At 39.8% G+C, this 16,567-nt stretch overlaps 1 protein-coding gene and 1 long non-coding RNA gene across 2 annotated transcripts in view; one reads left to right on the top strand and one right to left on the bottom strand.

Moving 5' to 3' along the window:
- The window catches only part of LOC123773774 (cholesterol transporter ABCA5), a 567,017-nt gene extending 556,251 nt beyond the window's left edge, over window positions 1–10,766 (bottom strand). The window contains exon 1 of the mRNA XM_045767705.2: window positions 10,656–10,766. The gene's annotated coding sequence lies outside the window, so the exon portion shown is untranslated. The remainder of the gene's footprint in view (window positions 1–10,655) is intronic.
- A 3,418-nt stretch (window positions 10,767–14,184) lies between these two features.
- On the top strand, window positions 14,185–15,755 carry LOC138356482 (uncharacterized). Its single transcript, XR_011224468.1, has 3 exons — window positions 14,185–14,935; window positions 15,077–15,205; window positions 15,585–15,755. It is a non-coding gene; the product is annotated as an uncharacterized lncRNA (long non-coding RNA).
- Window positions 15,756–16,567: the final 812 nt, after the last annotated feature.

The raw sequence follows: 16,567 nt of genomic DNA, 5'->3' as shown, positions 1-16,567 counted from the left end.
TGTTGCTTGGCAGGGAAGTAAATGAAATGTATGCCAAATTTTTAAAACTATACGAGGAAGGCACACAAACATTCATACCAAAACAGAGATGCAGGGCCAGAAAACAGGATTGGTTCGACAGAAATTGTGAGAGGGCAAGAGACCAAAAGACACAAAAATGGAATCAGTATAGGAAGAGGCCAAACCCCCAAACATACCAGCGATACAAAGATGCGAGAAACAACTATACAGCAGTAAGGAGAGAGGCAGAAAGAAATTTTGAAAAAGGGATAGCAGATAAATGTAAAACAGAACCGGGCCTATTCTACAAATTCATAAACAACAAATTGCAAGTAAAGGATAATATCCAGAGGTTGAAAATGGGAAACAGATTCACGGAAAATGAAAAGGAAATGTGTGAAACATTAAATGAAAAGTTCCAAAGTGTGTTTGTACAAAATGAAATCTTCAGAGAACCAGACACAATAAGAATTCCAGAGAACAACATAGAGCGGATAGAGGTGTCTAGAGATGAAGTGGAAAATATGCTAAAGGAGCTCGGGAAGAACAAAGCAGCTGGCCCAGATGGCGTTTCACCATGGGTTCTGAGAGAATGTGCATCTGAGCTCAGCATTCCACTTCACCTGATCTTTCAGGCATCCCTGTGTACAGGAATCGTAGCAGACGTGTGGAAACAGGCTAACATAGTTCCAATCTACAAAAGTGGCAGCAGGGAAGACCCCCTCAATTATAGACCTGTATCATTGACAAGTGTAATAGTGAAAGTATTGGAAAAGCTAATCAAAACTAAATGGGTAGAACACCTGGAGAGAAATGATATAATATCAGACAGACAGTATGGTTTTCGATCTGGAAGATCCTGTGTATCGAATTTACTCAGTTTCTATGATCGAGCCACAGAGATATTACAGGAAAGAGATGGTTGGGTTGACAGCATCTATCTGGACCTAAAAAAGGCTTTCGACAGAGTTCCACATAAGAGGTTGTTCTGGAAACTGGAAAATATTGGAGGGGTGACAGGTAAGCTTCTATCATGGATGAAAAATTTTCTGACTGATAGAAAAATGAGGGCAGTAATCAGAGGCAATGTATCGGAATGGAGAAATGTCACAAGTGGAGTACCACAGGGTTCAGTTCTTGCACCAGTGATGTTTATTGTGTACATAAATGATCTACCAGTTGGTATACAGAATTATATGAACATGTTTGCTGATGATGCTAAGATAATAGGAAGGATAAGAAATTTAGATGATTGTCATGCCCTTCAAGAAGACCTGGACAAAATAAGTATATGGAGCACCACCTGGCAAATGGAATTTAATGTTAATAAATGTCATGTTATGGAATGTGGAATAGGAGAACATAGACCCCATACAACCTATATATTATGTGAGAAATCTTTAAAGAATTCTGATAAAGAAAGAGATCTAGGGGTGGTTCTAGATAGAAAACTATCACCTGAGGACCACATAAAGAATATTGTGCAAGGAGCCTATGCGATGCTTTCTAACTTCAGAATTGCATTTAAATACATGGATGGCGATATACTAAAGAAATTGTTCATGACTTTTGTTAGGCCAAAGCTAGAATATGCAGCTGTTGTGTGGTGCCCATATCTTAAGAAGCACATCAACAAACTGGAAAAGGTGCAAAGACATGCTACTAAGTGGCTCCCAGAACTGAAGGGCAAGAGCTACGAGGAGAGGTTGGAAGCATTAAACATGCCAAAACTAGAAGACAGAAGAAAAAGAGGTGATATGATCACTACATACAAAATAGTAACAGGAATTGATAAAATCGACAGGGAAGATTTCCTGAGACCTGGCACTTCAAGAACAAGAGGTCATAGATTTAAACTAGCTAAACACAGATGCCGAAGAAATATAAGAAAATTCACCTTCGCAAATAGAGTGGTAGACGGTTGGAACAAGTTAAGTGAGAAGGTGGTGGAGGCCAAGACCGTCAGTAGTTTCAAAGCGTTATATGACAAAGAGTGCTGGGAAGACGGGACACCACGAGCGTAGCTCTCATCCTGTAACTACACTTAGGTAATTACACTTAGGTAATTACACACACACACACAGTGTACACACACACACATACACATGAAAAGAAAATTACAAGCCGCCGACCAGTGGGCAGAGAGGACCACGCTGGCCAGGCGAAGAAGGCACAAAACTGCATGAAAAGGTCCACCTCGACAACAAAACCCCAAAGTCTCAGCACGACCACAACATGTGCCAAGACCCAAAAAGATCATTCTGCAAGCCAGGAAGACCCCCAGAACCCCAGAAGGCAGAACCGGGTCACACACGAGGAAACAAAGCCCCCTGAACCCACAAAGGGGCCCAAGAGGAAGAAACCTCCGGAACGAAACCAAAGTACCCAAAGGAACCCGGAATCGAACCAGGGGGAGGCCAAACCACCACATTTGCCGGCGGAGATACACCACAGAAAAGCAAAGCACAGCCCCCAGACAGAACCCCCCAGGGAAACGGTCAAAACAGACCAAAAACTGAGGGACAAGGTGTGGGAGCAAGCATAAACAGACAGGGACACTGAGCCCAAACCCTAGGGCCCAGACTCAAAACAGACAAAACGGAAAACCCCGGTGTAAAATCAACACTCAAACGTTCCCAGAGGAACAGGAAATGGGCAGAAAACACCAGAAAAGCAAAGAAATGACAACAGGAGAATAAAACCCCTGAAAAAGTGAAAAAACTCACCCAAGACGCTTACTCATACACCCAGGCGCATGTAAACAAACCGCAACGCTGCCCTGGTGGCCACGCCGGGAAACCAGCAGAAGAAAATGGCCACCAGAACAGGGGGCTATGACCGACGCAAAAGATACGAAAACACGCCAGCAAAAGTGGGAAGCAAGCAGATTGGATGGGCAAAAAACTCCGCCCAGAAGCAGAAAACCCAGGCATGGGCAAACAGCCCCAGAACTGCTAGCAGGCATCCCCCACAGCCCCGGGAACCCGCAACAGAGGCTACGGGGCAGAGCTATCCTCCAAGCCCTCCGCCCTTAAACAAAAGGAAGAGTCCATGGGAAAGGCAGCAAGAAAGGGTCACTGGTAAGACCCAGAAGCCTTGGCAGGAGGAACAGGCTCGAAAACCTCCGTCCCCAACCCGAAGGGGACAGCCCCCGAAACCACCCGAGTCTCGGCCCCAACTAAACCCCGCCCTGACCCCAAAACCCACAAACGGTCTGGAGCCGGGAACAGGGAGGGAAAGGGGCGAACAGCACCTAACCAAAAAAGGGCGGCCCCGGGGCATCCGAGTGGGAAACCAACCTATTGTGTTGCAGCAACCTAACCTAGCTTGCAACACGGAAGTCACCTGTACTCTAAACAGTAATAACATCATGAGAGCACTGGAAAACAAGCAGAGAATATCTCTCGCAAGACTCCGGGTCAAGGTGTCAGTGACCCAATAGGTAACATGACGAAGGTACAAGTGGCGACTGTCACCCGGAGACAAGAACAAGGGCACAGCAACCAACGATCCCGTACAAGAGGGGTTGGAACCCGGAAGACATATTCAATGGTCCACCGAGCCCCGACAGGGGTTTCCAGGGTCCGTAGGGTAACAACTACAGGAAGCCCGGGCAAGGTGTTGGTAACCAATTAAGAAACTTAAAAATAACAAGGGGGTAGAGGACAACACTGAAAACCCCTGCGACATGTACAATCACGGGGGCCTAGCAGAGGGCCACCAAACACTACCAGTGGAACTATAGCCACACTAGGCAGACCCCCACCAGGCAAATGAAAATAAAAACAAAAGAAAAACCCCGCAAAAGTACACCGTCTCCATAGGCAACAGGAACCGGTCACCGCTTAGGTGGCAGGCCGCGCAACACCTTGATGCCCTAACCAGCACAATACCAGTCCCTACCCCAGGGCAAAACAAGGGTCCCAAGCCCCAGCTGGACCCAAGGGCGAGGCAAATGCCAAGCAGCAAGAACCTCTACGGGAATGGTTCCCAAACGCTCCTGGGAAGATAACCTGTGAGTACTGCCCCTGTCACGCAGGGGCAGTACTCACAGGGCGCTTAGGGAAGGAAGCCCCTAAGCATATGCAGCCCTTGTACTGATGAAGTACTCCTGGCCACTGCGCAACACAACACACGGCAGTGAACGCCACACAAGGCAAACACCGCCTAGGAAACTGAGGCCAGAGAAGCGTCTATCCCGGTTGACATTAGCGAACGAACTGATGCTAGGCAACTGGCGCGGTGAGGTCCGGGGCTCCCCCCTCCCCCCTCTTAGGGCGGGGAGGGCTGTGCGGACAATCGGCGTGGCAGTAAAGTGTGATGTTTGCTTATTTGCTTGTTTCCTTGGGATTGTAGGGAGTTTCTACCTCTCTGTTCGGTTTTTTGTTTTAGTTTTTTACCATGTGGGGTTTGTTTTGTTATGCCTACCTTTCTGGGTGCCTAACCCCAGTCGATGGCAGATAAGGAAAACCCCAACCACAAGGGGGTTTTCCAGGGCCATTGCTCCCTGAAACCTCTCTGAAGGGGCCAGGTTCTGGCGCTGGTCCCTGGTAGGGTAGGTCTGAAATTCTCAGCTAATGTCCCGGCCTATTAACATACATTAGCCCAATAAGCTCCAGGGAGCCGTAGGGGCTCTCAGAGAGAACCTGGCCTCTCTGAGGAGGCCAGGTTCTGGCTCGTGGTCCCCAGTAGGCCTAGAACTCCACCCACATTGACTGATGCAAAATAGTTAGGGTATCCATATCAGCCATGGATAGCTCCGGGGAGCCGTAGGGGCTCCCCCAAGAAAATATATTTTTACTCTGAAATAATATAATTTTATAACAAAATTATATGAAACTAAGTGGCAGGTGATGCCATAGAAAGTCGACAATCCAAACAACAATGTTGTGGAGCGACTTATCCAAGATATATTGTTGCGTCAAATTTAGTGATAATATTAAATTATTTCAGAATAAAAATATTTTTTTCATGTTCTATATTCAGTACCAACATTACAGTAAGCTAATATATCATATTTTTTTATTACTTACAGAATGCTAGGAGACTTTAGGTAGCTTTGGGTAATTAGACGGATCCCTACTGACACTCTGGGTCATGAAACCTGGAGTGTTTCATAGGTCTTCCTATTTAAACTGTCATCTCTCAAGGTATTATAACTTTACCTGGTTCAGGCTAGCTAAGCAGCCTTCTCTAGTTACTCTGGGGAGCCATGATCTGGAGTTTCCTTTCAACCTCGGTGGAATGAAGCACCTATAGCCACTGAGCCTACTATCTATTACTACAATCAGTTATTTATTTATTTATTTATTTATTTATTTATTTATTTATTTATATACAGTATATTTATACAAGAAGGTACATTGGGATTGTGAGGATACATAGCTTAGTAATTACATTCTTGTAAAGCCACTAGTATGTGCAGCATTTCGGGCAGGTCCTTAATCTAAGAAAATTTTAAGTAGGTATATACTAGCAAAATTTATAAAAATGATAACAGTTACATAGCAAGAAAAAATAAAAGATGAGAGAAAATTGTAGGAATATTAAGTACATAGGTAGCTCAGATTGATTGCAATGACAGCTTGAATGGTAGTTTAACAAAAATTAGTAGGCACAATACAGCATATGGCTAGCACATAAAAGAAGACAGCAATGAACACAATGATAAGATTGTTTGGATTAAGTACATAAAGATTGGGAGATTGGGTAACACTAGATACAGAGCAAATTTAAAGCTCAGTGTATGAAACTACATAGATGAAATTAGATACTTTTTGGTTTTGTTTTTGAATGAGGCAAAAGTTTGACAGTTTTTCAATTCATTAGGGAGTGAGTTCCATAGACTGGGTCCCTTTATTTGCATAGAGTGTTTACACAGATTAAGTTTGACCCTGGAGATATCAAAGAGATATTTATTTATGGTGTGGTGATAATGGGTCCTATTACATCTGTCCAGGGAGAGTTTCAGAGTAGGATTTGCATTTAAGAACAGAATTTTGTAAATGTAATTGACACAAGAGAATTTGTGGAGGGAGTTAATATTTAGCATGTTAAGGGATTTAAACAGGGGAGCTGAGTGTTGTCTGAAAGCAGTTTGTTATTATTCTGATAGCAGATTTTTGCTGGGTGATGATGGGCTTGAGGTGGTTTGCAGTGGTTGACCCCGCATGCACAGATACCATAATTAAGATACGGATAGATTAGTGCATAATATAGTGAGAGGAGAGCAGAGTTAGGAACATAATATCTGATTTTGGAGAGTATATCAACTGTTTTAGAGACTTTCTTAGTTATGTGTTGAATGTGGGTGCTGAAGTTGAGTCTTGTCTGGGAATAAGCCAATAAACTTTCCATCATTTTTATTACTGATGTTAATGTTGTCTATCTGTAGCTGAATTGCATTCAATGACTTGCTTCCAAATAAGATGTCGTAGGTCTTTTCTATGTTTAGTGTTAGTTTGTTAATTGACAACCATAAGTGGACTTTTTTTAATTCATTATTCACATTATTTAGTGTATGTGGGTTGGGGTCTGAATAGATGAGGGTAGTATCATCAGCAATCAATATAGTTTTAAGAATATTAGAGACATTAGGCAGATCATTGATATATATAAGAAATAGAAGAGGTCCCAAGATGCTGCCCTGTGGCACTCCAATGGTTATTGGTAGAGTGGAAGAGGTTGTATCATTGATGGTTACACATTGGTGTCTGTCACTAAGATAGGATCGGATATAGTCCAGGGCAAGGCCTCGGATTCCATAATGCTGGAATTTAAGTAAGAGGTAGTTGTGATTAACAGTATCAAAGGCTTTTCTTAGGTCAATGAAGAGTCCAATCGGAAACTCATTTTTGTCAAGGGCTGAGTAGATTACGTCAAGGAGACTAATGATTGCATCATTGGTGCTCTTTTGGGACCGGAAGCCAAACTGGCAGGGGCTGAATATGTCGAATTTTACGAGGTAGGAATAGAGCTGTTTGTTGATAATTTTTTCCAATATTTTTGATAGAATGGGTAGATTTGATATTGGTCTATAATTGTTGCCTTTTGCTTCATTGAATCTATTCTCATAATATTAAAGTTTTGCCTTTCTTATGATACTGGTAAATATTGATGAGTACCTATTAACTACTTCCTTTGTAACTAGGCCAATCCTAAGTTTCTTTTCATATTCATGTTTCTTGTTGATTGATTTGAAAATGCCACTTGTGAGCCATGGATTGTTTATTCTTTTGTCAGTTACTTGCTTGGTAAGGAGGTGACAATGAGTTTTGTAGAAGCTTAGAGTTTTGGAGAGGAAGAGGTTAGCTAATGAATTTATATCCTGAGCATTATTGAATTCAGAATCCCAGTTAATATTGTGAAGTGCATTTGCAAGATTGCCTAAAGCTGATTCACAGTGTAACCTGAATGTAAGTTTCTTGCTTTCTGGTGGTGGTATGTCCATGTTCGCTATGAGAAAGGTAGGATAGTGGTCAGTTGTTCTGTCGTAGATTATACCAGATACAAGGGGAGCTGTTATGTTACTCCATAAGTGATCCAAGGTAGTGGCTGATGTTTGAGTGACTCGGGTGGGTTTGGTGATTGTGGGGATTAGCATACAGGAGTTCATGCTGTTAAGAAAATAGTCAACTTGAGAGCAATTTTGTTGACCCAGGTCAATATTGAAGTCTCCTCCCAGAATGATGTAGTTTTTGTTGAGATTGTTGTTTATAATAAGATTCCTTAGGTTATCTGAGAATGAAGCTTGTTAGTATTGGGAAATCTATAGATGGCTCCAATAGTCAAGGAGGATTTAAGAGATTTAATTGTAAACTGAACAAAAGTATATTCACAGTTGTCATCTCTATCACTAATAACACTGTTGCAGATAAATTTATCTCGGTAATATATAGCTGTGCCGCCACCTTTTTTATTAGGCCTACAGTTATGAATGGCTTTATAACCAGCTAAGTAGCAGAGTTGGGTATAGTCTTTACTTAGCCAAGTTTCTGTTAAAATAATGAACGATAAATTAGTACCTAGTGCTGTGAGCAGTGCATTATATCATCAAAATGTTTACCAAGTGATCTAACATTTTGGTTGTAAACTGATAAGCAGGTGCTATTTTGGAGTTTGTTTTTGCCTGGTGTGCTGTGTAATACTTGCAATAATGATGATCAATGTGCTGGTTGGTGAAGACATGAGACAGAAGATTTAGTTCAGGATCAATATCAGTGTGCATGGAGATGCAGAGGGATCACGATACAATAAGACAAGCAATTACAGAAACAGTTAAATACTAAATCTGCTGTAAAAACAAAGTAATTATAGCAAAACACAAGAATAGAAGCAAATACACATAAAAGAGTAACAAATTAGAAGTCAAATAAAGATCCCATTGGTAGCCAGGAAGGATACACAAGTTAGGTAAAAGAAAAAAAAATCTGTAAAGTCTGACAATATAAATGTAAATTAAAAAATAATAAGAAAATAATAATCATAAAGTAAAATGATGTTAACAATAATTAGCTTAGTAATGGTTAGTTAAAATCCTATAATTAGTATGAACCTAAGAAAACAAAGTGAGCTCAAATAGATAATTTAAAAAAAATGACATAAATCTAAGTAAATCTAGAAATTTACTCTAATATAAATCTAAGTATAAAAATAAACAGAGTGAGATTATATTTATGTGGAAGATTTTACTATGATACTGAGGTAGATACTTATATAAACAATTATACTGTTAATTAATTCCAATAAATGATTACTACGAAACAAATTCCAAGTTACTTTAAATATAACCGGGTATTAAAGAAACCTAGGTTTAGTGACAAGGGGGGTTAATTAAGAACAAATAATTAGAGTAAAAAACAAGAAATGTCAACAACAAAGATGACAAATTAAAAAAAAAAAAAAAAACCTTTGGCAAGGAAAGGCAGAGCTTAAGTACACTTAGGTTATCTTGAGGTTATCTTGAGATGATTTCGGGGTTTTAGTGTCCCCGCGGCCCGGTCCTCGACCAGGCCTCCACCCCCAGGAAGCAGCCCGTGACAGCTGACTAACACCCAGGTACCTATTTTACTGCTAGGTAACAGGGGCATAGGGTGAAAGAAACTCTGCCCATTGTTTCTCGCCGGCACCTGGGATCGAACCCAGGACCACAGGATCACAAGTCCCGCGTGCTGTCCGCTCGGCCGACCGGCTCCATAGGTAGTACATGAGACTACAATTTATGTTCTGGTTATACAGCTGTTATCCCACAGTCATCCAGGAAAGAAGTGAGGTGTGCCTCAGTGGTTATGACATAAGTTTAACTTTGGCCAGGGGCCTCGTAGCCTGGTGGATAGCGCGCGGGATTCGTAATTCTGTGGCGCGGGTTCGATTCCCGCACGAGGCAGAAACAAATGGGCAAAGTTTCTTTCACCCTGAATGCCCCTGTTACCTAGCAGTAAATAGGTACCTGGGAGTTAGTCAGCTGTCACAGGCTGCTTCCTGGGGGTGGAGGCCTGGTCGAGGACCGGGCCGTGGGGACACTAAAGCCCCGAAATCATCTCAAGAATCTTAAGAAGATGGCATGTGATGCCATAGGAAGTCGACAATACAAACAACAATGTTGTGGAGCGACTTATCCAAGATATATTGTTGTGTCTAATTTAGTGATAAAATTACATTATTTCAGAAAAAAAAATGGTCATGTTCTACATTCAGTACCAACATTACAGTGCGCATATATATCATGTGGAATGACCTTCCCAATTATGTAAAAGGCTGTACCTCTCCCAACCAGTTTAAGATAAAAACTAAGTACTACCTAATTAACTCAATGTAACCTACCTCACCCCCAAAATGTCAACCCATGTCTTCTATTTTAAACAATGCTGTTTTGTTGACCAAATTGTATTTTTGCTTTTTTTCTGCCATGGTTCCCCCCCCCCCTTTTTTCCATTCTTTTCTTATTTTTTCTCAACACAATTTAGACTTTAATCTCAATTAGTATTAAGTTTTAGTCTTAGTGTCTTTTCCTGCCCGAAACGCTTTGCGTAATAGTGGCTTTAGGCATTGTATGTACTAGCTCTATCTATAAATCCATCAACTTTTGTATCTTACCTTGTATGTATGTACCTTACCTGAATAAAAAAAAAAAATTATTTATTTATTATTATTTATATTTTTTTATTACTTACAGAATGCTAGGAGACTTTAGGTAGCTTTGGGTAATTAGACAGACCCCTACTGACACTGAGTCATGAAACCTGGAGTGTTTCAAAGGGGTCCGTCTAATTACCACAAGCTACACAAGCTTCACAAAGCTTCCTGGCAATACGTTAGTAATGAATAAATATGATGTTAGGTTAGGTTGACCTAACCCAACCTAACCTAACCTAACCGACGCTTTGATCGTTGACTTGATTTGGTGTCACCAGATCTTTATTTTCGTCTAATTTCTTTACAAAAAGATACTTTTTTCAGATTAAAATTGTTTTTTCGTGTTGTACATTCAGCACCAACATTATAATGAGTAAATATATCATATTTATTCATTTCTAACGTATTGCCAGGAAGCTTAGTGAAGCTTGCGTAGCTTGTGGTAGCTTGTGGTAATTAGACGGATCGTTTCAAAGGTCTTCCTATTTAAACTGTCGTTTCTCACGGTATTATAACTTTACCTGGTTGAGGCTAGCTAAGCAGCCTTCTCTAGTTCCTCTGGGGAGCCATGATCTGGAGTTTCCTTTTAACCTCGGTGGAATGAAGCACCTGTAGCCACTGAGCCTACTATCTACTACAATCAGTTTATCTTATCACTATTTCATCACGGTCACAAGTTTGATTACATACTAAATAAATCACTATAATCTGCTATGTGCCTCGGTCTGCACTGACAACACAATATTATTCACTCACCTCTCCATATTACCGCTGCAGTATGTGAGTCTGGGACGCAAAATAAACAAACCATTTGAACGATTTTGTTGATGTTGTTGGGTTAGGGGCAGCGCTAGCACAGATCCGTGTGGTGCCGTCGCTCCTGGGTGTTTGTTTATCTATCTATCTATCTATCTATCTATCTATCTATCTATCTATCTATCTATCTATCTATCTATCTATCTATCTATCTATCTATCTATCTATCTATCTATCTATCTATCTATCTATCTATCTATCTATCTATCTATCTATCTATCTATTTATTTATTTATTTATTTATTTATATACAAGAAGTTACATTGAGTTTGTGAGAATACATAGCATAGTATTTAGAATCTTGTAAAGCCACTAGTACGCGCAGCGTTTCGGGCAGGTCCTTAATCTAACAGATAATTTTAAGTAGGTAATTTCTATCAGAATTGATAAATGATTAAGATACATTGCAAGAGAAAAATGAGATGAGAGAGCTAAGTAAGTATATTAAAGCACATTGGTATAGTAAAGCTCTGATTGATTGCATTGACAGCTTGATAGGTAATTTAAACAAGATTAATAGACACCATGCATACTCTCATACTATTGGGATACTCTCCAAAATCGTATATTATGTACCTAACTCTGCTCTCATCTCTCTATATTATGCATTAATCTATCCCTATCTTAATTATGGTATCTGTGCATGGGGTTCAACCACTGCAAACCACCTCAAGTCCATCATCACCCAGCAAAAATCTGCTATCAGAATAATAACAAATTCTGCTTTTAGACATCACTCAGTCCCCTTGTTTAACTCCCTAAACATGCTAAATATAATCTCACTCCACAAATTCTCTTGTGTCAATTACATTTACAAAACTCTGTTCTTAAATGCAAATCCTACTCTGAAACTCTCCCTGGACAGATGCAATAGGACCCATTATCACCACACCATAAATAAATATCTCTTTGATATCCCCAGAGTCAAACTTAATCTGTGTAAACACTGCAAATAAAGGGACCCAGTCTATAGAACTCACTCCCTAATGAATTGAAAAACTGTCCAAGTTTTGCGTCATTCAAAAACAAAACTAAAAAGTACCTAATTTCATCTTCATAGTTTTTTATCTTTAAATTTGCTTTAAAATTACACTGTATCTATTGCTACCCAATCTCCCAATCCTTATGTACCCAATCTGAACATATTTACCATTGTGATTATTGCTGTCTTCTTATATGTGCAATCAATCTGCTGTATGGTGTCTATTAATCTTGTTTAAATTACCAATCAAGCTGTCAATGTAATCAATCAGAGCTTTAATATAACAATGTGCTTTAATGTACTTACTAAGCTCTCTCATCTCTTTTTCTCTTGCAATGTATTTGTTATCATTTATCAATTCTGATAGAAATTACCTACTTAAAATTATCTGTTAGATTAAGGACCTGCCCGAAACGCTGCGCGTACTAGTGGCTTTACAAGATTGTAAATACTGTACTATCCAATGTATTCTCACAAACCCAATGTACCTTCTTGTATATATATATAAATAAATAAATAAATAAATAAATAAATAAATAAATAAATAATAAATAAGAGCTTTAATATACCACTGTGCTTTACTATACTTACTAATCTCTCTCATCTAATTTTTTCTTGCAATGTATCTGTTATCATTTATCAATTCTGATAGAAATTACCTACTTAAAATTATCTGTTAGATTAAGGACCTGCCCGAAACGCTGCGCGTACTAGTGGCTTTACAAGATTGTAAATTACTATGCTATGTATTCTCACAAACCCAATGTACCTTCTTGTGTATAAATAAATAAAAATAAAATAAAATAATACAGCAGAATGATAGCACATATAAGTTTTTTTTAGTTTAGTTCATTTATTATGAACCCCATATAAGAAGACAGCAATGATCACAATGGTAAAGATGTTCGGATTGGGTACATAAAGATTGGGAGATTGGGTTACCTTGAGGCTACCTTGAGGTGCTTCCGGGGCTTATAGCGTCCCCGCGGCCCGGTCGTCGACCAGGCCTCCTGGTTGCCGGACTGATCAACCAGGCTGTTGGACGCGGCTGCTCGCAGCCTGACGTACGAGTCACAGCCTGGTTGATCAGGTATCCTTTGGAGGTGCTTATCCAGTTCTCTCTTGAACACTGTGAGGGGTCGGCCAGTTATGTCCCTTATGTGTAGTGGAAGCGTGTTGAACAGTCTCGGACCTCTGATGTTGATAGAGTTCTCTCTCAGAGTACCAGTTGCACCTCTGTTTTTCAACGGGGGTATTCTGCACATCCTGCCATGTCTTCTGGTCTCATGTGATGTTATTTCTGTGTGCAGGTTTGGGACCAGCCCCTCTAATAGTTTTTGAATGACGCAAAAGTTGGACAGCTTTTCAATTCATTAGGGAGTGAGTTCCATAGACTGGGTCGCTTTATTTGCATAGAGTGTTTACACAGATTAAGTTTGACTCTGGGGATATCAAAGAGATATTTATTTCTGGTGTGGTGATAATGGGTCCTATTACATCTGTCCAGGGAGAGTTTCAGAGCAGGATTTACATTTAAGAACAGGGTTTTGTAAATGTAGTTGACGCAAGATAATTTGTGGAGTGAGATTATGTTTAGCATGTTTAGGGATTTAAACAAGGGGGCTGAGTGTTGTCTGAAAGCAGAATTTGTTATTATTCTGATAGCAAATCAATTCAAAATCAAAATGTTTATTTAGGTTAGGTACATACATAAAAGAGATTTTACAAAGAGTGATGGATTTCTACATAGGGCTAGTACATACAATGCCTAAAGCCACTATTACGCAAAGCGTTTCGGGCATAAAAACTTAAATGACTAAAGCTTAATACTAATTGAGCATAAAGAGTAAAATAAAACATGGAATGAAAACATGGCTGAAAAAGCAGCACAAATACAATTCTGTCGACAAACAGCGCTCTTTAGAAAAAAACAGACATTGGATGACATTAGAGGGGTAAGGTAGGTTACAGGGAATTTATTAGGTATAGCTTCGTTTTTGTCTTAAACTGGTTGAGAGAGGTACAGACTTTAACATGGTTGGGAAGGTCATTCCACAATCTGGGTCCCTTGATTTGTAGAGCATTTCTAGTGTGATTAAGTCGTACTCTAGGAATATCAAAACTGTACTTATTTCTGGTGTGGTGCTCATGGGTTCTGTTACAACCTTCTATGAAGCTTTTGAGGTCAGGATTGGCATTACAGTTTAGCGTTTTATATATGTATAATACACATGAGAGAATGTGCAGTGACTTAAGAGGGCGTTATCATTGTTTGGCCGAAAAAATTCGGCCAAACACGAAAAATTTATAAAAATACTACAACGTTCTGGCAACACCGTGGTGCAAACCGTTTAATGTTATGATAATAAATAACGTAATTACAGCAAATTTTCCAGCCGCAATTGCCCGAAATCTGGTCCTCGCGGCTCGGGTGCGCCGTAGGGTGATGCGTCATACGTTGTAAGCGTCTAGTATTTCGCAATAGAGTGGAGAATATCTTGTTATGCATATACAAATTATAAACACACTCGCTGGCAACTGTCTTCTGTGAGAGGGAGGGGCTATAATCCGATTTACTGGCTTAGTCACCCTCTCAGTGTCTGTGCCGGCGGTCGCATGCCTGACGCGCTCGCACAGATCGTATTTTCTTGCATATACTGCACAATGGATATAGTATCGGACAAGAAGAAAGCTCTAAAGGCAAGAGCTCTACGCGTTAGCCAAGTAAAGAAGGAGCGTAAAGCCACACTGAGGCAAAACAAGAGTTCCCTTGAGTGAAGAGAGAGGGCAGCCTCCCGCCCCCACAACACACTACCTCGCCTCACACCCAGGCACCCACACCTCCTGTGGCACCTGCCACACCTCTGTGGCACCTGCCACACCTCCTGCGGCACCTGCCACACCACCTGCGGCACCTGCCACTCAAGATCTTAGACCTGCAACTCAAGACGTTCTCCCTCTTGATGTTGCAAGATGTTGCATATTTCAGACCAATTATATTAGGTTAGTATGTATTATGTTTTATATCTTGATACTATATCATAAATAATTGTAAATATAAAGCTGCTGTCTTTTTTTTAATTTTTTTTATTTTTTTTTTTTAATTTTTTTTTTTTAATAATTTTTTTTTTTTTTTTTTATCAGGCAATCTTCATGGAACTTACACACCTTACTGAAGGAATGCCAATCTACAAGGGTGGTAATTTTGATTGAAATTGGTAGTTCATCAACCTCAGCCAAAGGTGGCTGAACTTTGACCTTCATTTTTTACAGGTAACTAATTTGCAACTATATGGTTGAATAACTTTTTTATTTATTATTCAATTTACATGGAACTTGCACATTATATGTAGAGTCTGTGCCTCTAAAAACTCAAGTTATATATTTCCCCTAAGATCATTTATTGATTTTATATATATTTATAAACATCATTTTGTTGCATAATTTTTTGGGTGAACTTTGAAAATTTGTATTATTGCACTAAATAGGTTTGGGATAATAATGCCACTAGACAACCTTTATTATATAGTATTGTGATAGCTGAGTATCATAGAAATAATATCAGTTGATATTTGTATTTGTTATATCAACTTTAAAACATGTAAAAAAATGGTTAAAAAAAGTTTTTTTTTTTTTCTCCCTCTCTATTTAGGCTGCGATGCTGAAACTTGGACCACTTGCAGCCCTCTTCACGTGTAACACGTCAATAAATTTTCATTGCACTAGAACAACTTTTATGAACCCTAACTATCGCCCCCTTAATGTCTAACATATTCAGAGATTTGAGTAGGGGTACCGAGTGATGTCTGGGGCCAGAGTTGGATATTGTCCTAATAGCAGCTTTGTGTTGAGTAATTAGAGGACGTAAATGATTTTCGGTAGTAGAACCCCAAGCACAAATACCATAGTTGAGTTTAGATACCATAGCAGATAATTGCTGGGTGATGATGGACTTGAGGTGGTTTGCAGTGGTTGAACCCCATGTACAGAAACCATAATTAAGATAGGGTGTCGCGGAGGATACAAAGGCCGTGTTGCATTTTGGCTGCAGACCCTCTTTGATACACTTGCAAATAAATGTTTTGAATGTGGGTTTATCGTCTCCACGGGGAAAACTAGGATTTTATACCTCTTAAAATCAATAATCCTCCTGTTTTGAAAGTCAATAGTCAGCGCATTGAAAACTGCAGGCAATACAAATACAATTTACAGAAAGAACAGCTTCATATCGGCTTCCTGCAATGGTTCGAAGGCAGCAAGAACAATTAAAACAAGAGAGGTTGACAGCCATTCATGAGAGTATAGCTACACATAACGAATGTGACTGTTCCATCACCAAACAAGGACTAATCAGAGCCCCCCCAAAAAAGGTGATAAGGACACTGCACCAGGTGCTGATAACATTACATACTCAATTATCGCACATGTTGGTCCTGCTGGAGAACAAGGGATATTGGACGTTATCAATGCATCTTATAAAAAAGGCAAACTGCTGGCCTCTTGGAAGAAAACAGACATCATTTCGATTCCTAAGCCGAAAGAACCTGGCAATTACAGACCCATTTCATTAATATCATGCATTGGTAAAACTGCAGAACGGATGGTCTTAAATAGGCTACTGTGGAAGACTGGAAA

Source organism: Procambarus clarkii, chromosome 72 (assembly GCF_040958095.1).
Source record: "Procambarus clarkii isolate CNS0578487 chromosome 72, FALCON_Pclarkii_2.0, whole genome shotgun sequence".
In the NCBI taxonomy this organism is placed as follows: domain Eukaryota; kingdom Metazoa; phylum Arthropoda; class Malacostraca; order Decapoda; family Cambaridae; genus Procambarus; species Procambarus clarkii.
This window is presented reverse-complemented; position numbering and strand designations above follow the sequence as displayed.